The sequence below is a fragment of the Kogia breviceps genome, chromosome 14, assembly GCF_026419965.1.
Source record: "Kogia breviceps isolate mKogBre1 chromosome 14, mKogBre1 haplotype 1, whole genome shotgun sequence".
Taxonomy (NCBI): Eukaryota; Metazoa; Chordata; class Mammalia; order Artiodactyla; family Physeteridae; genus Kogia; species Kogia breviceps.
This window is the reverse complement of record NC_081323.1, coordinates 23,286,358-23,309,832: the sequence shown is the minus strand read 5'-3', so window position 1 is coordinate 23,309,832 and position 23,475 is coordinate 23,286,358. Positions and strand designations below refer to the sequence as shown.

At 49.3% G+C, this 23,475-nt stretch overlaps 1 pseudogene; it reads right to left on the bottom strand.

Moving 5' to 3' along the window:
• Positions 1-489: 489 nt before the first annotated feature.
• Positions 490-23,475, bottom strand: part of LOC131741055 (fer-1-like protein 4) — a 46,097-nt pseudogene continuing 23,111 nt past the window's right edge.

Here is a 23,475-nt window from a genome sequence, read left to right as displayed (position 1 = left end):
TCCTGAGGACTGCAGCGCCAAGCTCGGGCAGAGAACCAGTCCTGGTGACATTGTTTGAACCCTGAGACAAACAGCACCTGAAGCCAACCAACTCCTGGGAATTACAGCTGTGTAAGCCAATAAATTCCCTTTTTACTTAAGCCAGCATGGGTTGGGATTTCTATCACTTGCAGTCAAGTGTCCTAAGTGATCTGCCTACTGTCAGGGTTGGTACAAGTTCACGGAGCACAGAAAGCTGTCATGGAACAGCAGAAGCCACAGCAGATGGGGTGAGAGGGACCCGGCCGCTGGCAGGAGCAACAGCAGGTGGGCCGCTCGAGGGCCTGACACCTCAGTGGCCAGGGCTCCTCGGCTGTGACCCTCTTCCGCGGGGCCCTATTCTTCCTGGCAGCAGAGCCACGTGGGCAGCCTCCCATCCTGCGTATTCATCAGTGCAGAGAATCCCAGCACCCAAGGCCACCCAAGAACACATCTGTTCTCTGCCCCAGGGTCATTTATTATCTGCAGCATGCGTTCAGGGGACAGTGGATACCCGGAACGGTTTACACGGAGAAAGCAGGGAACGCCAGGATGGTTCCTGTCGGTGGGAAGGACACCAGGGGCAGGAGTTGAGGAGCTGGCATTACAGGATGAGTGTCCAAGGTCAGTCAGGGGCGGTGGAGGGGGCGGGCGGTGACCTGGCTGATCAGGCCAGGCCTGGTGTAGAAGAGGAGGAGGAGGAAGACAGTGACCGATGCCGCCAGCAGCAGCAGGATGTGCCAGTACCGGCGCCGGACGAAGACGACGGAGGAGGTCTTCAGCGGGTTCGCAAACCAGTTGAAGGAGGTTTTGGGTTGGCTGCGGGAAAGCAGGTGGTGTCGGAATGATGAGGAAGCCCCCCGGCTGCCCCCTCCCCCCTCCCCCAGGCTCTGGCCCCGCCTCCTGCACCGTACTGCCCGCGCCCTTTGCGCCTCTTTCCCACTGGACGTTTCTCAGCCTCCCCCACAGTCAGCAGCTCAAACTCTGCCTCCACCTTCCCCTGGAAAAGGGGCAACGGAAGCCAAGTTCTTAGGCCGGCTCAGGCCGGGCCCCTGCCTCGCCCGGTTCCTGCCCTGGCCGCACCCACCGTGAGGATGTAGACGTTGCCTCCTGAGCCCGGGAACTCTTAATAAGTCTTCTGGCCGGCCCCTCCTCCTCTTCCTCCTCTTCCTGCCAGCCTGAGCCTCTCCTCGGCCTGCGGCGCCCATAGCTTCACTACAGGCCACCAGCCCCGCAAGCGCGGCCGAGAAACAGATTACACCTGGGCCCAGCCCCGGCCCGGACCAGCCACACGGAGAAGAGCTCAGGGCCCTGGGCCCCTCGCACCATGTCCAGTGGCTGCAGCTCCAGGGATCCTGCAGGTCCAGAGCTCTCTGGGTTAGGCAGGAGCTCAAGGTCTATCTGAGACAACCTCCCCTCCCTGAGAGTGACACCAAGGAAAGCCAAGCCCAGAGGGAGAAAGTGACAAGATGGTTAAGAGCATCCTGGGGGAGGGGCAGCACAGCGGGATTGTAAATCGGGGCATCCAGGGTCAGAATGTGGCGGTCAGGCCACAGCTATGGATATCACACCACAGCCCAAATGTCAGCAGGTTGTCAGACCCTGATGACACAGGGCCCAGGATGGGACCAGACCGCCAAAGCAGGGACTAAAGGCCATGGAGTCAGAGTCCAGTGTAACCCGAGCTCAGGTCGAATTAGAGGACTGAGTGGGAGATTTGGGTGGAAATGGACGTTATGGTGCTCAGAGCTGAATAAGTTCAGTAATTAGGCCAGAAAACAGACCTAGAGTCTGAAATCCAGGATTGAGGGTTGGGTTAGAGTAAGGAACCCAGGGGAGAGGGGACAGGGCAATGAGGGCAGAAATCGGGCCAGGGGTTGAGGCAGGAGGGCAGCTAAGCAGTACCAAGAAAGTCATTCGTTGGCGGAGATGCAGTCATAGTCCCAGACCTGCAGGGCCAGCACAGACGGCTGCCGGAACTCAGCTTCCTCCGGGGCGAAGGGTCCAGGCCAGCAACCGACGCTCACCTCTCGCTCGGTGGGCAGGTAGTCAAAGCGGAGCACGAAGTGCCCGTTGAAGCTCCCCTCCCCTGTCAGAGAGTTGAAGTGAACGTCTGTCTCCTGCTTGTCTTGCTCCAGCCCCTTCACCCAGCTGGAGCCAGGGGAAAGGCACAGGCGGAGGGGATGGGCATCCGTGCTGGACGGAGCCCAGAAACCGGCTCCTCACCTAGCCTGCCCCTCCACTCACCACCAGACTGGTCCCTCCACCCAGCTCCGGGCGCCATCGAGGGCTTAGGGGACAGGGCTCTGGCTCAGCCCAGGGCCCAAGCCCCTGTGTGAAATCTCACCTCAGTGCACAGCCATGTGCCCGCTCGGCCTGTAGGCCTACCTTTTCACAAAGATGTCACTTGACATCTCTCCAGTGAGTGGGTTCGCATCATCCAGAACTACATCCTCCGTGTTCCAGATAATGACTCTGAGCTCATAGCTGAGGGATGTATTGGGGGAGGGTTTTCAGACTCTCGAGAGGGGTCCTGGGAGGGGCTACAGGAAGGACCTGGGCCAGGGCCACTGACATGCATTGAGCACCTGATGTGTGCCCAGCTGGGTGATCAGGATGTCTGTGGTCCCTTGAAGGGACAGCCTCAGGTATCACCGACCACCCCAACCCCCCCGGATGGCACCAGGAATGGTCTGCTGACCCAAGCTGGGCCAGTGGGCTTCTCCCTCCCATAAATTTGGTATCAGGACCCTGAAAGGTTGACTCAAAAAGCATCAGATGCAGAGCTGGAGCCACCACAAGCCAAAGTGCTGTGCAAGCAGAGAGAGACAGTCTGCAGAGAGACACCAAGTGCGGATGACAGCACGCAGCCCGTGGGGGACAGAAGGAAGGGCTGCGACATTCTTGATCCTACCCCAAATAGCCCTGTCCTTGTCTGTCATGAGGTTTCCTGGATATCTATTGTTTTCTTTTGCCCCATATCAATTTCCCCTCACTTGTTGACAGCACTCTGATTTTCTGTTGGTGACTCCCACTCCACCCCCACTACTGTCAGTCTGTGTGATCCTGGCGGGGCGGACCAACCCCTCTCTGGCTCCAGAGGTGGGTATATCACCTACGACATTGCCCAGGACTGGCCAGTCAATGCATTTCAGCTCCCTGATCACAAAGCTTGGTTCAGGAATCAGCATTTGGCCCAAGCTGGTCCAGTAAGAGTCAGCTCGAAACTTTTGCTCTAACTGGGAAAGACGTGTTTTTTTTTTTCCTGCTCAAGTAGTCCGGTTGGTAAGATGTAAGCCTCCACTGTTAAAAGCCACTTTGACCCCAGACTGCGTAAGTCTCCATGAGAGTGACACCAAGGAAAGCAGAGCCCAGAGGTAGAAAGTGACAGATTGCTGACATCTGAAGTGCACACACCCTCCACTCAGGGTAGCTCAGGTCAAAAGGGTGTTAACTGGTATTTGGACTGTTTCAGTTGCAAGTGACAGACACCCAACTCACAATGGCTATGAAAAACAAAAACGGAATTTAATGGCTCACCTACCTGAAGCCTGGATCAGCTCTGCCTGCTTCATGGGGGCCCTTGCACAGGTTTTCAGAGCGCCCTTGTCCAAGATGTGGGCTGTCCAAGATGTGCCCACCCCATGGGAGGATGGACCAGGACTCTCTCTTACCTGATTGGCCGCCGAGGCTTGATGTCAACTGGAGGTGGGGCAGGCACATCTCTGTGGGGAAGATGTCAATCCACACATGAAGGGATCCCTGGGGGCACAGGAAGAAGCTAAAGGGTCTTGCTGGGTCTCACCCCCCCCCCTAACGGCCCTGTGGCCAGAGGTTGTGCCTTGCCCCAGGTGGAGAGAAGAGCTGGGGTCAAGAGGGCAGATCCTGGGGTATGAGGATGAAGGTGGAGTCTGAACTGGGAATTCCAGGGTTGAGGTTAGCCTGAGGGTTCAGAGATGAGGCCCCAGAAGTGGAAGGTTGAGATCAAAAGTAAGATCTAGTGTTCCAAGGTCCAGATCCTAGGAATCAGGGGTAGAGGTCAGGTTGGGAGTGCCAGGTCTGAGCCTTGGTGGCACAGGGGTGGGGATCCTTCAGAACCAGAGTCCAGGGTGTGGGTATGGGGTCCAGGATGGAAGTCCAAGACTGGAGTGGGGATGCTGGGGACCAGGATCAGGAGCCGAAGTCAGAAGTGGCAGCGCCCAGGTGGAGGTCTTGGAGAAAGGGCATCCTGGGGGCCCAGGTCCAGGACCAGCTGGGAGTCCTGGGGTTCCGGGGTTGGGTGCTGAGCCCTCCTTCAACTGCAGCAGCCCTGGGCTACGGCGATGATAGAGGGGCCGTGTTTCTACGTGCCCAGGTACCAGCTGGATCCCAAGCCCAGGTGTCTCCTGCCAGCGCCGCAGCACCAGCAATGCCTAGGCCTCCTCAGGGACCTCACTTGCCACCTTGGAGTCCCCACTACCTGCAACAAGAGGTGTGTGAGCTTGGGTTCCACACAGTTCCCAACTCTCCTCCCTTCCTCCATCTGCCCTCAATAGATGCTCTAGGCTGAGGCAGCTGCTGCATTGGACAAACCCATGGGCTGGGAGGGCAAGTCCACAATGCACAGAAAGCTCTAACAACTTTTGCCAGTGAAAAGCCAGCAGTCAGGGCCACAGTGGGATTGGAGGGTTTGTGGCCTTTGTGCAGACCTTGTTTAGAGAACAGACCACTGGCCATATATGAAGCATGAGCTAAATTCTGCATCCATATTTTATGTTGTATGGGACCCCTGTGTCCCCAATTAGCTATGGCTCTGAGGGGTTCACTAGGGCTCCCTGGAGATCTCACATTCACCAACAAAGACCATTTTCTCTCCACTATCATCCTTACTCGGCCAAAACTCACCTCTCCTCTGCTCTGTGCAGCGGAGAGGGGCTGGTACCTGGGGCCAGGGTCTCTGGCGGTGTCAGAAAGAGTTTGCTGCCCACCTTGACAGCCCCGGCTCAGTATTCAGGTGGCAGGGAGGCCACAGGGTAGGCACAGCACCGCCAGGATCTGCGAAGGCCGAAATGCGTCACTCCAGGCACTGTAGCCGTCCCTGCGGCAGAAAAGGAACGTGCCTCAGTTGGATCCAGCATATGAACGTGCCAGCCATGGCGGGTCCTCAAAGTGCAGCAACAATCGACAAGAGGGGGTAGGGAACGGAAAGCACCAAGGTATGGAATCTGAAGGGCACAAACAGCTGATGGTTGCAAGGCAAATTTAATAACAAAGCATAGCCATATACATACCCCTAAAGCAGGGACTTTGCATAGTCATTGTAAAGCAGGGACTTTGCATAGTCATTGTAAAGCAGGGACTTTGTATAAACATTGTTCTATAGAACTAGTCTTTCATCTTAGGCTTAGTCACCACCTTATCTGCATCAGCTTGTTCCACAAAGGCACCAATTTCCCCTCCAGGGTTGCTTTTCCTAGCTTTAGGGAACAACCAGGGACTCGCATTAACTGAGCAGGTCCCTGGAGCGATCTGGTCAAAGGCCATCTCCTTTTTTACGTTCATACCATAAAGTCCAGGATGCATACCAAGGAGAGTACAATCGGGCCCTGAGCCTTATGAGGGTCTTAATGGCGCCTTTCTCAGAGGGCAATGCTCGCCACATGAACGTACTTGGGCACAGGGGCAGGGATGGGTGTCCTTGAGGACTTGGGATCCAGGTTTGTAACTACTCTGCGGGACAGGTTAGTCCTCGCCTACGGTAACGGTGAAAATCAAATATGCATGCCCGGTGCTCCTATGAAGGAGATACTGATATTACCTGTCTTTCAGATGAGGAAACTGAAGCTCAGGAAAGCCAAGTGACTTCTTAGTTACAGGATCCCAACTCCCAAGCCCATTTCTTGACCACTAAGCTATAATGTCTTGGTCGCAGGGGTGTCCCCTTCTATGAAATCAAAGGATCTGGACAGACAGGTGGGATGCAAACTTGAATGTCTTTGGTCAGACTTAGAATGACTCCTGAGGGCTCTGCTAGACTCACACGTCATACTGGGACGCCAGCCCACAGTTCGCCCTGTGGTGGCTATAGAATCGGTTTTCCAGATCAATGTGGGTCTCTCTGATGAGGTCATCAGAACCCAAGAGGTCATGATCAAACACAGCCACGGTCAGCTCTGGCTCAGCAGGGAGAGAGATGCTGAGCTCTAGGGCCCTGGCCAGGAGAGAGCATGATGAGAACACCTCCACACCCTAGGACGTGGTCTTGTGAGGGGTAGGGGTGTGAGGGGACTCAACAGCTTCGGTCCATTCCCCCACACCACACCAGCTGCCTGAGTGAGAGCCGCAGGGCAGGATGGCAAAGTTGCTCCCCATTCCCAAGCCCAGGGCCCAGCCTCACTCTCCAAAGATGGGGTTCAGCTGCTTGGGGATGTAGCACTCCGTGGTGTCCAGCCGCTCCCGGCCAGCGCTCACCACCACATAGGGGTCTGCTTTGCCGTTGGCGTCTGCAGGAGCCAGGTTGGTAGCCTAGGGAGACAGTATGGGGTGGAAATGAAAGAAATGTCATTGTCATAACCCAAGGTGGCTCTTGCCGGACCTAATCTCCGATTGAGTGTAAACAGGAAGTTACCAGGGAGAGATCTTCCACCTCAAGGAGTTAGCTGAGAGGTTGGACAAGATGACTTTTATTTACTTTTAAATTAATTATTGAAATACTTAAGACATACAAGTAAGTATAACAAAAGATATAATGAAACAGAAAATATGTGGAAAGATGTATACCCTTATACATCTTACTATTCAATTTGTAACTTTCCACATTGTTTGACCTTCATTTTTTACAATGAGCATATTTTACTTTTTAAATTAAGAATATTTTAACTAAATAAAAATAATTACAATTTTTTAATTGTATTAAAAAATAACACAATGGGCATGTGTGTGCCCACTTCATAAATTAAACACTACCGACAAATGTCCCCTGAGTCCCCTGACCTGACTTAATTCCCTTTTCATCCCTGAAGTAGCCAGAACCCTTTTTTGGGGGTCTCTCACTCACAGAAAAAAAAAAGGAAAAATACTTTTACTACATATACATACATCCCTAAGCAATATATAGCACTTTATTGCATGGCTTAAACTATATGTAGTAAACTTACTTTTTCTGTTTTTGATAACTATGGAGTTAAGTAAATTAATAACTTATGAATAAATTACTGAAGTATAATTTATACACAGCAATATATTTTTAGTCTTTTTACACTCCTACCTGCCATGTATGAGAGTTCCAGTTGCTCCACATCTTTCACAACACTTGGTATCGTGAGTCTTTTTATTTTCGTCAGTCTAGCGCTTGTGAAATTGTAGCTCATTGTGGTTTTAATTTGCATTTCCCTGCTGATGAAGCATGTTGAGCATCTTTGCATGTGCTTATTGGCCTTATATATATATTTGCTTTTGTGAAGTGATTGTTCAAATTTTTTGCTCCATTATTGAGTTTTGAATTTTAAAATATTACACTTTTGGGCTTCCCTGGTGGTGCAGTAGTTGAGAGTCTGCCTGCTGATGCAGGGGACATGGGCTCATGTCCCAGTCTGGGAAGATCCCACATGCCTTGGAGTGGCTAGGCCCGTGAGCCATGGCCGCTGAGCCTGCACGTCCAGAGCCTGTGCTCCGCAATGGGAGAGGCCACAACAGTGAGAGGCCCGCGTCCTGCAAAAAAAAAAAAAAAAAAAAAAAAAATTACACTTTTAATTTCTAAACATTCTAACTGGGCCTTTAAACTTGCTGTTTATTTTTAATAGTCTCTTGTTCCTTGCTCATTTTAAATTCATTCTTTTATTTCTTTAAACATTTCATATATACTTATTTTACATTCTCTATCTAGTCATTCCAATATCAATGACCTTGGGGGTCTGAATGTGTTGTTATTTTTGCTAATTCTTACTCATGGTGACTTTTTTTTTTTTAAACATCTTTATTGGTGTATAATTGCTTTACAGTGGTGTGTTCATTTCTGCTGTATAACAAAGTGAATCAGCTATACGTATACACATATCCCCATATCTCCTCCCTCTTGCATCTCCCTCCCACCCTCCCATGGTGGCTTTTTTCTTTATATTTCAGTACTTTTTAATCATGATTCATATTTGGTTTAACTCATGTTGAGGGGCTGTTGTGGGTGTTCTCTGCCAGAGAGAGCTTGTTTTCACTCCTGCCAGTTTCCTGGGCAAACTACCAACCTGCAGCCACTTTAAATGTTTTTTTTGTTTGTTTGTTTTGCGGTACGTGGGCCTCTCACCGCTGTGGCCTCTCCTGCTGCGGAGCACAGGCTCCGGACACACAGGCCCAGAGGCCATGGTTCACGGGCCCAGCCGCTCCGCGGCACGTGGTATCCTCCCGGACCGGGGCACGAAGCCGCGTCCCCCGCATCGGCAGGCGGACTCTCAACCACTGCGCCACCAGGGAAGCCCTGCAGCCACTTTAAATTAAATCCTCCACTTGAGGTTTTGGGGATCACACAGATGGTGGGAACTCAGGCCCTGAACTGTATTAGAGCCAGCTTGTGGTCATGGATGCTAGGGGAGACTTTTCCCCTCTAACCAATGCCAAGTTCAAGACAGGCAAGTTTCCTTGGTGTCTCCTTCTGACTTTCAAGTTCCTATTTTTGTTCATCCTTATGCACAGGGTGTAATTTGGGGGGCTCCACTTTATATAAGGCCGTTCTGTCAAACTCCTCCCCTAGGTAGCCCCAGGACTTCATCTTCTGTCCTCACTGCCTGTCAACCATCCACGAGGAAGATGAGGTTTCCCAGGTCAGCAGTAACTGTGGGGTGAAAGCCAGCTTTAGCATTCCTTTTCCCTAGGTCCCTGTTATTAACTTTATTTTCTGTAATTTTGATGCTCTGGTATCTGGACCCATACTGACCCGGGAGAAACTGCACCTGCCAGGGCTACTAATTCCTAGAGTTAGCAAACAACACACCTGCCAGAGCATCTTTCATATATAAACCAACCAATCCAGAGCCCATACAATGTCCAACCACCTCCTCTATCTGGCTCTTATACTCCAGGAAGTAATATTCCTATGCCCTAATCATCCTCAGGGCCAGGTTTCAGACAACAAGAGACAGTGAGACAGCCCCTGTACCCCAGAGCCCACAGGGATTATTCAAACTAGCCAATCCTAAGCCTGCTTACACTGCCTTGCCCTGCCTTTCCTGCAGAAACCACAATAAAGGCTCTGGCCCTCACACTTCCCTTCCTCCTTTTGCCTCTGGACTGGCCCTCATGCTTCCCCGTGTGGCCCTGCAGGGTACAGCATGCACCCCCACCCCAGAAAATTGAAACAACAGACTATCTTTTCAATGGCAACCATCTCCTGATCTGTTGGCTTCACCAAACATGGATAAGAACAAAATCCTGGGTACGTTTTAAAGCAGTTCCTGCTTTTATTTTGGGTTTATTTTTCCACTCTAAAATCTCTTACTTTCTTGGAAGCTCAGCATTGCATTTAAAAGATTTTTTAAAATAAATTTATTTACTTATTTATATTTTATTTTTGGCTGCATTGGGTCTTCGTTGCTGTGCACGGACTTTCTCTAGTTGCAGCGAGCAGGGGCTACTCTTCGTTGTGGTGTGTGGGCTTCTCATTGTGGTGGCTTCTCTTGTTGCAGAGCACGGGCTCTAGGCACGTGGGCTTCAGTAGTGGTGGCATGTGAGCTCAGTAGTTGTGGCACACGGGCTTAGCTGCTCTGCGGCATGTGGGATCTTCCCGGACCAGGGTTCAAACCCGTGTCCCCTGCATTGGCAGATGGATTCTTAACCACTGCGCCACCATGGAAGTTCTAAAAGGTGTTTTTAACAGTATGAAGATTCCTCAACAAACTAAAAATAGAGTTGCCATATGATCCAACAATTCCACTCCTGGGCATATATTCTGAAAAAACTATAATTCAGAAAGATACAGGGAGGGCTTCCCTGGTGGCACAGTGGTTAAGAAACCGCCTGCCAATGCAGGGGACATGGGTTCAAGCCCTGGTCCGGGAAGATCCCACATGCTGTGGAGCAACTAAGCCCGTGCGCCACAACTACTGAAGCCCATGCACCTAGAGCCCATGCTCCGCAACAAGAAAAGCCACCACAATGAGAAGCCCGTGCACTGCAAGGAAGAGTAGCCCCCGCTCGCTGCAACTAAGGAAAGCCCGTGCAAAGCAACGAAGACCCAATGCAGCCAAAAATTAATTAATTAATTAATTAATTTTAAAAATTAAGGATCACAAGATGAAGGAAGTAGCCTAGATTATCCAGGTGAGTCCAATATAATCACAAATGTTTTTATAAGTGAAAGAGGGAGACAGGAGAGTCAGAGAGAGTGATCTGAAGGTGCTGCTGCCTTTGAAGATGAAGGAAAAGGTCGTGAGCCAAGATACACAGGCCACCTCTAGAAGGTCAAAAAGACAAAGAAATGGTAACTCTTCGCAAGAGCCTGTGGAAGGAATGCAGCCCTGCCAACACCTTGATTTCAGCCCAGTAAGACCTATTTTGGACTTCTGCCCTTCAGAACTGTAAGATAATAGATTTATGTTCTTTAAGTCACCAAGTTTGTGGTAACTGGTCACAGCAGCAACAAAGAACATCTTCCCACCAGCACCACTGCCCCAGCCCCTGTCTAATCTTGCCAATCTCAGGGAGGGAAATTGGTTTCTCATGGTTTCAATTATTTGCCTGTCAGATTACAATTAAGGTGTAGGGGTTTTTTAATATGTTTATTGGCCACTGGAGTTTCTTCTTCAGTCAACTGCCTTTTCATGTTTTTTCTCTTTTTTTGTCTGCTTCTTACAGATTTGTGGGAGTTACTTATACATACTGCAGACACTAGCCCTTTACTGATTATGCAGAGAGTAAACACCTGACCCCAGTCTGTGTCCAGTCCATCATTTAATTTAAAGTGTTTATGGATGCTCAGAAGTTTAGTCTGAAGGTAGTTACATGTATAATTTTTTTCCTAATTTAGGAAAACTAACCCCCACACAAGATCATAAAGATATTTTAATATTTCCTTACGGTTTTCCTTTTCATAATCAAATATTTGATTTAGCTGGATTTTTTGGTGGATGCTGTAAGTTAGGAGTTTCATTTTATTTTTTTTTCCACATAGATAATCCGTTTTTATGGGACCACTTATAGAACAGTCCCATTTCCCCCCAAACTGATCTACAATGCCAACTCTGGTATAAGTTTCTATCTATGTCTGTTTTTTTTTTTTTTCCTTTTGGCCGTGCCAGGCAGCTCACGGGATCTTAGTGCCCCGACCAGGAATTGAACCCGGGCCCCCAGCAGTGGAAGCACAGAATCCTAACCACTGAACCACCAGGGAATTTCCATCTGTGTCTGTTTTTTTAATCTCTACCCTGTTCCACTGGCCTAATCATCTATTCCCATGCCTAAACCACACTTTCTTAATTACCATAGCTTATAATAATTCTTGTCTTCCTACATTGTTCTTCAAAATGGTCTTGACTATTCTTGGTGCTTCGTTCTTCCATAGAAATTTTTGAATTAGCTTGTTAATTACAGGGTAGCAACCCTTAGCCTTGTGCCTGGCTTATAGTGGACACTATGCTGCTTGAATCCCATTCTCCCTTTCTTCCCACCCCTTAACTGTCCACACTTTTTAGGTAAACCATTCCCTTTAGGTTCTAGTTTATCCTTCCTGTATCTCTGGGGCACAAAGGAACAAACGTGTATTTTCTTGGATCTTCTTCCTTCTTACATGGAGAGTAGCACACTGTAGGTATTCTTTTGTACTCTGATTTTTTTCAGCTTATACTGTGTCCTGGAAATCACTTCGTATCTGTTGACAGAGATCTTCTTCATTTTATTTTACAGCTGCATAGTACTCTGTTGTACGGACATAGCATAGTTTATTCAACCCTTCTGCTATGTATGGGCATTTAATAAGATTTGATTTTTAATGGTCTTCCATCTTTAGAATTTTATTTTATTATTTTCAAAACTGCCCAATTTTTATAGCCTTTTGTTCTCTGCGTGTGAAATCATTTTAAACTGTTTTAAACTGCGAAGTAATTTTAAGCTGTTTTATATTTCTAATATTTGAAAATTCTAACATCCAAAGCCCTTAGAGATCTAATTCTCTTTTGTGTTGTGTCTTTCTGACAAATTTTCCTGAGATTGTTTTCTTATATATTTTATAATTTGGGATTGTGAACCCAAATTTGGTTATCTAAATCTAGGGAAGTCTGTGAAGCCTGATTTGGGACTCCTTTAAGCCAATCTGTCAACTTTGAGTTTTGTGGACTAAGCAGATAATAAAAATTCAAGTCTTGAATCAATGTGAGGGCAAAACTCTAATAGTAAATCCTCAGGGAAGGCATTTTTTCTATTTCCCCCAATTGGAACAGAGGCTGAGATAGAGCATTTACCTTACAGGCTTCTTTCCCAGCGGGTGGGCTTCCTCTTGCCCACCTTTCACTGAGAGTAGAGCCCTTCCTGGGTGCTGCTTCGTGCAAGGGTCTTGGTTGTGTCTCCCACCTTGTATAGGCTATTAAATATTAGAACCTAAGGCTTGGGGTCCAGGTATGGACAAATCCTCTCAAGAGAATCTGACTTCAAGGCTTGTACAGGGATTCCTGCTGTTTCCTCATTTTGGCCCATTGGGAATTCCCTTTCTTATGAGCTTAACGTTTGTTTAAAAGATTGTTTATCTAGCATTTCTAGATCTATTATATCAAGAATTTATTTCAGACCATCTGGTCTGCAATGTTGCTAGAAGTAGAAGGTCCAGATGATGTCTACTATATCTAATGTATGCACTAGGATGCTTACATTGTGGTAGAAGAGTGCCACAGAATGTCTCTTTAAATTACATCTTAGTCAGAATGCCTATATTTAAACTAGATCAAAGTACAGCATCTGCTCTGTGCCGGGAGTGAAGGGGAGGCAACCCATTCATTCCCCTCACTCCCTGAGATGCCTTTAAGGAAACTTCAGGGCCCTGTCTCAACAGGGACGGGAGGACCTGTACAAAGGTATTTGACGACAGGCCATCAGAGTTGTGCTCTGCCTGGAATTGTACTCCCCATTCTATGAGACTAGAACTACAAATAATTAAGGGAATTAATAATAATTAGGGGATCTAAGCTCTAAATTCAGGTTCTGCCGTGAGCAAGATGTGTAACCCTGTGTCTCTTAAGTTTATGCCTAAGATTTCCCATCTGAAAAATGAAAAAGCTGGACTCTGATCCCTTCAGTCTGTAGGTTTTGTGTACATCACCTTTGCCGGAGTCAGAGGCATGCCAGGCCAATGGATGCTCACCTTTACAACATATACTCTGACTAGGAGCTTGATGGGCCGATTCTGTGGGATCCCCATGGAGATCTGGGGATCAGAGAAGGACGCTGCCTCTGATTCAGGGTAAATGACGTAGGAGCCCTGGGTGGGATGGGGGGTGGGGTATGGAGCAGAAAAAACACTGGTAAGACAGTCTTCTTCCTGCATCCCCACTTGTGCTCCCTGGTCCCCCATTGCTTCCCCCAAACATACCTTGAACTTGCCCACAAGGTTTCCAGACCCTTCTTCCTCTCCATCTCCATCCTGACCCACCTTGCCCTCGATACAGGGGAAACACATTCAGCCAGACTTCAAAGTGGTTAAACTCTTCTTCCAGGGAGCTGTTGTAAATCTGAAAGGCGAGGGCCTCGGTGACAGCTCGATGTCCAGAATCCGAGCAGAATCCCCTCTTCCAACACCCAGTTACCTTCAGAGTGGCGATTGCTTCTTTTTGGGACACAGAGCCTTTGACTTCAGCCTTACCCTGGTCTTGGGCTTCCCCATCCACAGAAAGGAGATTGCCCCCATCTGGGAACAGCAGAAATGTCCCATTAGAAATACTGGTGTGGAGGGAGGGAGGGAGACAGAAAGAGGAAAAACAAGAAAGCCAATCTCTTACCTGAATCCCCAGCATCATCCATTTCATCCTCATCAAAGTTGGTCTGAGGAGCTTCCCTGGTGGCGCAGTGGTTGAGAGTCCGCCTGCAGATTCGTGCCCCGGGCCGGGAAGATCCCACATGCCGTGGAGCGGCTGGGCCCGTGAGCCATGGCCGCTGAGCCTGCGCGTCTGGAGCCTGTGCTCCGCAACGCGAGAGTCTGGAGCAGTGAGAGGCCCGCGTACCACAAAAAAAAAAAAAAAATGGAGAAGGTAAATCAGGAGAGTATAAGCATCCATTTTGGGCTTCTCTGGTGGCGCAGTGGTTGGGAGTCCGCCTGCCGATTCAGGGGATACGGGTTCGTGCCCCAGTCCGGAAAGATCCCACATGCCGCGGAGCAGCTGGGCCCGTGAGCCATGGCCGCTGAGCCTGCGCGTCTGGAGCCTGTGCTCCGCAACGCGAGAGCCTGGAGCAGTGAGAGGCCCGCGTACCGCAAAAAAAAAAAAAATGGAGAAGGTAAATCAGGAGAGTATAAGCATCCATTTTGGGCTTCTCTGGTGGCGCAGTGGTTGGGAGTCCGCCTGCCGATTCAGGGGATACGGGTTCGTGCCCCAGTCCGGAAAAATCCCACATGCCGCGGAGCAGCTGGGCCCGTGAGCCATGGCCGCTGAGCCTGCGCGTCTGGAGCCTGTGCTCCGCAACGCGAGAGGCCGCAGCAGTGAGGGGCCCGCGTACAGCAAAAAAAAAAAAAAAAGTTGGTCTGAAAACAAAGCGCAGGTCAAAGATTCTTCCCTACCATTTACCTCCTTAATCTACGCCTTTTCCAGGATAGGGAGTTGGAAAACTTTAGCTCAAGTTCCAGCTGGGTAAGCCACTTGCATTTTCAAAGCCTTAGTTTATCATATAGTCCTGATATGTAACCACCAGGTACATGTGGCTATTGAGCACTTGAAATGCATCTGGTCCAAACTGAGATCTGCTGGAAGTATAAACTACACACCAGATTTTAAAGACTAGTATAAAATAAGACTATAAAATATCTCATTATTGAGCTTTCCTGCTGGCACAGTGGTTAAGAATCCACCTGCCAATGCAGGGGACACGGGTTCGATTCCTGGTCCAGGAAGACCCCACATGCCACAGAGCAATTAAGCCTGTGCACCACAACTACTGAGCCTGAGCTCTAGAGCCTATGCTGCACAGCAAGAGAAGCCACTGCAATGAGAAGCCCTCGTACTGCAACAAAGAATAGACCCTGCTCACCGCAACTAGAGAAAGCCCACGCACAGCAACAAAGACCCAACACAGCCATAAATAAATAAATAATAAATAAATAAAATCTATTAATTAAAAAAATCTCACTATTAATTGTTTATGATGGTTACTTCTTGAAATGATACTGTAGATATACTAGGTTAAATAAAATATATTATTAAAATCATTTTCATCTGTTTCCTTTTACTTTTTTTAATGTGGCTACTACAAAAGTTAAAATTACATATGTGGCTCACACGATATTTCTGTTGGACAACACAGCTCTAGATAATGGAGTTAATAATACCCTGCTTCTCAAATTGTTGTGAAGATGAGAAAAGATGGCTGTAACAAAGAGTTCTGAAAAACTGTAGAGCTCCATGTTTGATGAGATCCTTCTTCTTACCATTTACCCTCCTCTGTCTCCAGCACCTCAACCCCCAGAACCCTGCCCCTGGAGCTCCTGCAGAGATGCATAGTACTTGGACCACCAGTCAAGCTCTTCAGGATCTGGGATGTCCTCCTCCAGCTCTGAGCCTTGATTCAGGAGGCCTCCCAGGGGGAGCTTCTTCAGAGGAGCCTGAGGGAGCAAGAACTCAGCACCTCTAACCTAGCACCACCCCAAGCCCCACCAGTCCTTTCTCCACCCATCCCCCATACTCCATTACCTTTAGGAACCGCCTGGGTATCCCCACTTCAGCCAAGAAGGGATCCCGGGATCTCTGTTCTGAGAGGGGATAAAAGATACCAGGAGAAGGTCAGGTAAGTAGAAGTCAGACTCAGTGCTCCACTAAGGGTCCCCTGGAGTCATCTCAGCCAGGAACCAGATGGACTTCTGTCTGGTGGCCCCTAAGGGGAAAGCCTCTTACCTTGAGGTACCTTGGGCACCAGGTCCCCTGTCTCCTCCTCTCCTTCTTCCTTAGGGGGATCCTCCTGACCCTGGAGTGTGAATCTCAGCATATGGGGGACAATGTGGGAACCCACGAGCACTGTGCGGCCAAAGGCCCGGCACTCAACCACCAGGATGCTGAGGGGGGCTGCAGATAAGGCTTCTCTGGCAAGTCCTGGGGGTAGGGAGAGAGGACCTGTGTCTGCAGACTGCAGGGGGAGGAGAGGCAGCAGCAGAGATAGATGAGAAAACAGTGTAGCTAAATATGCATTCAAAGCCCACAGCCTCACTGAGTCATCTCTGGTGAGTCATTGCTTTCTGAACCCATTTCCCAGCTAAAAGGGGAAACAATCCTGGACTGGAAAGACTATTGTATCAAATGACATAACAGTACAAAAGTACTTTGGAACCTACAAAGCGCCATCAGAAATATGAGGTTGTTGTTGTTATTATCATTATGTAAAGGACCAATGCTCAGTTTGCTAATATAGATTTAGAACCATAAAACTACGTAATGCCCTTTAATCCAGAAATTCTATATCTATCAATGGATCCTAAGTGGGGGGCGGGGACAACAGTTATAATACTGTATTTTTGGCTTTATTTTACATATATGTGACAGTTACAGCACAAAAGGGGGGAGGAATTAATGGAGTAATAATGGAGAAAAGTATTTCTATTTTACTGGAACTAAATTAGTATTAATCTGAAATAGATTGTGAAAAATCAGTATGCATACTGTAATCCCTAGAGCAACTACTAAGTAAATATCAACTAAGGAATTAAAGCAGTATACTAACAAATATCTATGTAATACAAAAGAAGGCTGTAAAGGAAGAACAAAAAATATGAGACTTATAGAAAACAAATAGCAAAGTGGCAAATGTAAATCCAACCATATCAATAATAACATCAGGGCTTCCCTGGTGGCACAGTGGTTGAGTCCGCCTGCCGATGCAGGGGACACGGGTTCGTGCCCCGGTCCGGGAAGATCCCACATGCCGCGGAGCGGCTGGGCCCGTGAGCCATGGCCGCTGAGCCTGCGCGTCCAGAGCCTGTGCCCCGCAACGGGAGGGGCCACAACAGTGAGAGGCCCGCGTACCGAAAAAAAAAAAAAAAAAAAAAAAACATCAAATGTGACTGTATTAAACAGTTCAAAGACAGAGATTGTCAACTGGATTAAAAAAAAGATGCAACTACATGCTGTTTAAGAGATGCTCTTTCGTGAGATACATACAGTTTTAAAGTAAAAGGATTGGGAAACATATGCCATGCAAATACTAACCATAGAGAACTGGAGTAGCTATATTATCAGACAAATAGTCTTTAAGACAAAAAAGAGAGACAAACTAGAGACAAACAAGGATATTTTATAATGATAAACATCGATTCATAGGAAGCTATAACAATTATAAATATATATGCACCTAACAACAAAAACTGAAAATACAAGTAAAAAAAGACAAAAAAATAAAGGGAGAAACAAATAATTCAACAAAAGTTGGAAACTTCAATACCATATTCTCAATAATGGATAGAACAACTAGACATAAAATTCCCAAGGAGGCTTTTTTTTGGAAGGCTTGAATAATACTATCAACCCAACTTGACCTGATTGGTATCTGATATAGAACACTCCACCCAACAACAGAAGCATTCACATTCTTTTCAGGTGCACAGTGGAGACAGGGGTGTTTTCCTGAACTTGCACTATGAAATGGGAAATGAGAGGAACACCCCTTAGAAGTTCAGTGAGCAAACCACTTTCAGTTTCATCATCTTATAGCACAATGAAGTTTTTTTGTTCGTTTGTTTTTTTGGTTTTTTTGGGGGGTGGTTACGCGGTCCTCTCACTGTTGTGGCCTCTCCCGTTGCGGAGCACAGGCTCCGGACGTGCAGGCTCAGCGGCCATGGCTCACAGGCTCAGCCCCTCCGCGGCATGTGGGATCTTCCTGGACCGGGGCACGAACCCGTGACCCCTGCATCGGCAGGCGGATTCTCAACCACTGCGCCACCAGGGAAGCCCCCACAATGAAGTTTTCAAACTGAAAACTGCTGCATGTGAAACAGTCATGAATAGTATTGAGTTTTCGTTGTTGCTGTTGCTGTGCTCCCCCTTGCAGTCGGGAACCACTGTGCTTTGTCCCAGTCACTGCCTTGCCCCGGCACGGCACTCTTCAGTTTACAAAGCCCTTTCACCAAAATCCTTTCTCTCATTGGCTCCTTATAGCACCCTTTCGTCCCTTTTATAAACAAACAAACAAAAACTAAAGCTCAAATCAGACAAGTGATTTGACAAGCTCCTGAGTGACACTGCCAGAATTTGACTCCAAAGCCCATACTAGAGTACAGTAATTACAAATTAAACAAAGAATGTATTTGTCCTCATAGCGCCTGGTGTCTCAGATTCCTTTGGACTCAGGCTTCATGACTTTTGGCTAATCCACTCAATCAACAGAGCCAATAGAGCACAACCAGTTCATGAATTAATCCAGGGATCAGCCAAGTATTGCCTGTAAACCAAATCTGGCCTGCTGCCAGTTTTTGTAAATAAAGTTTTATTGGAACTGCCATACTCATTCATTTCCTTGTCACCCATGGATGTTTACATGCTATGATGGCAGAGTTGGCTAATTGCAACTGAGACTGTATGGCCCACAAAGCCTACAATATTTACTATTTGGCCCTTTATAGAAAGTTTGGTGACCCCTGGGTTAATGTAATAAAACCAGCTGGGAATTCCCCATCTCACTGCCCTCTTTCATTTCTCAGCCCAGCACTTCTGGCCCCCAGCCCATGCCCTCACCACTGTCAGATGCCTGATGAGCTCAGTGAAATTGGGGTTCTCACGGTAACTGGTCAGGACCTCGGACTCCACTCGCCGACCGGCCACCTCCAGCACAATGTGGGGTTGCTGCACCTCAAACAGATGCACATGGCCAAGGCCCCTCAGACCCCAGAACAGTACCTGGGGTTGGGAAGTGGGAGATTCAGGGGCCTGTACCTGACTGAAGGACACCCAAGTGTAGGGAAGGGAGGACGATGTGAGTGACTGGTGCTACCTCAACATGGAACTCCCTAAGCACCGGGCGCACGTGCGGTGGCAGGGATAGGCGTCCGGAGAGGGGCTCAACCAGGGCAGTCAGGTCCTGGGGCTCCACATCACTAGGCACTGAGGGCTGAAGGGAGCAAGAGATCAGAGGTCAGAGAGGAATAGGCCAAAGGAGCGAAAGCCTGGGCTCGGGGAAAAGAAATGGAGGACTGCTGGTGAAATATAAATCCAGAGGAACCTGGCAAGGCTGGATTGATGGGAGGGGTGTGTCTCAGGAAACAGCCATGTACAGGAAGGAGGATGGGTGTCTGAGGCATAAGGATCAACCCGGGCTTGGGTTCCCTGGGGTTGGAGGCCTGGCAAGGTGACCCTAGGGTAGGTCTACTTCAAGTGTTACCTGGAGTCAGGATGTCCGATGAGGGGGTCCCAGGACAGACCAGCAGCCTGCATTCTCTGGGGGTAAAGGAGTTGGAGGGGTAACGCTGGGACATGCCCACATCCCTGGAGCTGGATGACCTAAACAAATAGCAGAAGCGATCCACGGTGTGTGCCAGCTAGACCACAGCACTCTGACCTCAAGTCGGCTACTGTAGTCCAGTTCAATGAGTTCAAAGGTGGCGATGAGCTCCCCGGCTGCCCAGGGCCCCTTCCTCAGGGGGAAGAACTGCAAATCGGGACGCTGGTAAGGGTCCTCCATCAGCTTTACCCTCGGGGCGGCCAGCGTCCCACCCAGGAACACAGAGGGGTCCTTCGGGGAGCAGGGCAGTGAAGACAAAAGTAGAAGAGGCTCAGGAACCAGGGGAGGGCACATCAAGACAAGAAGATGGGGTCCTTGGGGTTGGGAACCCAGGTGGAGCCCAGGCCACACTCACAAACTTATGTGGTCAAAGACATTGACAATCACCAGTGGGGGCTCCTCCTGCAGGTGCTGCCTCTTCCCGCCCACGATTAACTGATCAAACACCACGAGTTCATCCTACAGAGGGCTCAGCGTCTGCTCCAGGACCTTGAGGGCCACGCAGGGAAGGAGGCAACAGCAGTTGTCAGAAGAACTCCCCACCCTTAAGACCCTCTGGTTCTACGCCACCCCCTAAATCAGGGCAGTCTGATCCAATATCCTGTCCTGAAAATCCAAGGCAGGAAGAGAGACTTAAGACCCCGCCTTGTCTCCCAGTGCTCCTCCACCAACACCCCAGCCCAGCCCTCACCCGTGTGGTCTGGCACTGGGTAGAGATGAGGACTCAATCAAAGGGGTCCGAGAGGGCTTCCCTGGTGGCGCAGTGGTTGAGAATCCGCCTGCCGATGCAGGGGACATGGGTTCGTGCCCCGGTCCGGGAAGATCCCACATGCCGCGGAGCTGCTGGGCCCGTGAGCCATGGCTGCTGAGCCTGCGCGTCCGGAGCCTGTGCTCCGCAAAGGGAGAGACCACAACAGTGAGAGGCCCGCCTACCACAAAAAAAAATAAATAAATAATTGTTAAAAAAAAAAAAAAGGGGGGGGTCCAAGAGCCCACTGTCATCTGCTGCCAGCATACCTCGGGCCTGGTACAAGGGAGCCCGGAGCTGGAAGTAGCTGAAGTCTGGAGTGGAGAGAAGGAAGGGGTCATGTTAGCTCAGGGACCACTGGAGTCCCTGACCCCAGACCCCTCCGATCCAAACCCCCAGCTGAGCATCTAGCCCCACACCTCAGGCAAATGGAGAACTGGGCCCGCCTGCCCCACACCCCGCACTCACGGTCCCGGTCCAGGCTGAGGGGCAGCCCAGCTGAGGGCTCAGGCAGCAGGTCCAGGGGGAGCTCTGAGGTGCAGGCCTTGGCCTGCTTGCCCAGCTCCAGCCCCAGGAAGAGCTCCAGCTTGGCATGGACCTCGCCAGCAGCTGCCCCAGGTGCCTGCTGCGGGGAGGAAGCATGTTAGGGACCACCTCTTATTACCCCAGCTAGGCCAACCATCTTGCTCCTCCAAGGCAGGCCCCTACTCTCTGCATCACCAGATCCCTAATCCAAAGAGTACTCCTGTACCCCACCCTCTTCATGCCCTCCATCCGATGCCCCATCACCCTTAAACTCCCTCTCATTCCCTATCCCCCCTGTCCCAACACTGCCACGTCCTATAGCCCAGACCCCAGACCCCAAAACTATGCTCTGAGCTTGCTCTCCCCTACCCCACCCTCACCCATCTGTCCCCTCATCCCCAACACGTTTAGATTCCCTGTCCCTTACCCCTGTGGTCACAGCTTCTCACCACTAGGGACCCCTGCTGGTGTCTCTCCCAGGGACACCTCATTTATAAATCTTTTGCCTCCAAATCAGCTGCACTTATAAGGAATTAATTAGTCACACTCCCATTTTCATAACCCTGCTCATCTGTCAGAGCCTAGTCAGGAAAAGGGCCAGTTCAGGCCCAGAGATGACAATATTTGAGGTTTATCTCATGTCAAAGCTCGCCTGGGTAAAGGTACAATCTCCTTTTGGCACTTTGGATAATTTAAAAGAGTTTGGTACACTTTAAAAAATAATAATTTTTAAACAATTTTTAAAAGTTAAAAAAATTTTTAATTAAAACATTTTTTAATTGAAAAAAATTAAAATCTAAAAACTTTTCGACCAGAAACTTAATTTAAAAACATAGTTTGGAGGGAATTCTCTGGCAGTCCAGTGGTTAGGACTCCACACTTTCACTGCTGAGGGCACAGGTTAAAGCCCTGGTCAGGGAACTAAGATCCCGCATGCAGCATGGCGTGGCCAAAAATTATAAACAAATAAATAAATAGTTTGGGGACCCCTGTTGTGCACCACATGGCTCCACCCCAGTGTCTGTGCTGCCCTATGAGCCTCAGCCCATTCTAGTCCCAGCACCCTCGCCCCCGGGACCCCTCACTGTGAGCAGCAGACTCTGGATCCTCCCGCAGCCCCGGCCCCGATCCTCCTCCACCACAGAGAACAGCACATCCTGGGCGGGGACCCGGGCCCAGGTCACATGGCGCCGCCCCTGAGCATCCAGACCAGCACATCCAGGAGGGATTGCTGGGGCTGCAGGCAGAGAACTGGGTTACGGAGGTGAATCTGGAGTTGAGATCACCTGCTCCCACAGCTGCCACTGGATGGACGGACCAAAGTCCATCTCCAGCCCTGACCTCCCCCTCAACCCCAGATCCATCTGGCCACCTGCCTCCTGGACATCTCTCCCCTGTGGATGCCCCCACAGGCCACATCAGACTCAAAAGTCCAACCTGACTTTTATTTTCTGGTCTCTTTTTTAAAAATTGTGTTAAAATACACATAACGTAAAATTTACCATCTCAGCCACAGTTAAGTGTACAGTTCAGTATGACATTCACATTTTTTTTTTTTTTTTTTGGCTGCCTTGGGTCTTTGTTGCTGCACGTGGGCTTTGTCTAGTTGACGCAAGTGGGAGCTACTCTTCGTTGTGGTGCGCGGGCTTCTCATTGCGGTGGCTTTTCTTGTTACGGAGCACGGGCTCTAGAGCGCAGGCTCAGTAGCCATCCCTACCGCCCACTCCAGAACTTTCTTCACGGCAAAACTGACACTCTGTATCCGTTAAACACAGAGACCAAAAAGCCCAATTGCCACTTTTGAAGAGCCTGGAGCAAAAGCAGGGGGGTTGGGAGCAAAAGCAGCGTACTGCTCATGTCCCCTGCACACCACACCACCTAAGGGGTGGGCAAAACACCTAAGCCACCCTTCCAGGCCGACCCCTGGACACACCCCTACCCTCACCCCATATAAGGAAAAAGCTCGCCCCACTTTGGGGAGCGAGCCGGCAAGGGAAATTGTTATTTGTTGTCACTGCCCCCTGCTACAGCAGGGGCCCCAATAAAGCCTTGCCTGAAAAAAAAAAAGTGAGAAAAGAAAATAAGAAAATGAAAAAAACAAAAAAAACACCCCACTAACTTTCCATTTCCCTCTCTCAGCCCTGACAATCACCACTCTACTTTCTCTCTATGAATTTAACTACTCTGGGTACCTCATATGAGTGGAATCATTTGTCCTTTTGTGACTGGCTTTTTTTCACTTAGCATAAGGTCTTCAGGGTTCACCATGTTGGAGCCTGTGTCAGCCTGATTTCCTGACTTTTCCCTCCTCTCAACCTGATCTCTCCCCAGTGATCCCCACTGTGTGCCCATTCACATCAGCTAAGTACCTGAGCTGGTGTCAGCCTTCTCCTCCAACATCTAATCACCAAGTCCTGCCAATGTCCCCCTTCCTCACTCTCTTAGATCAAGACAGTCCACTCTTGTCCAGACAACTGAGACAGTCTTCCTGTCTTCAGTCTTCCCTTCCAACTCATTCTCTCATAAATGGCTGGCTTGCTCCCATC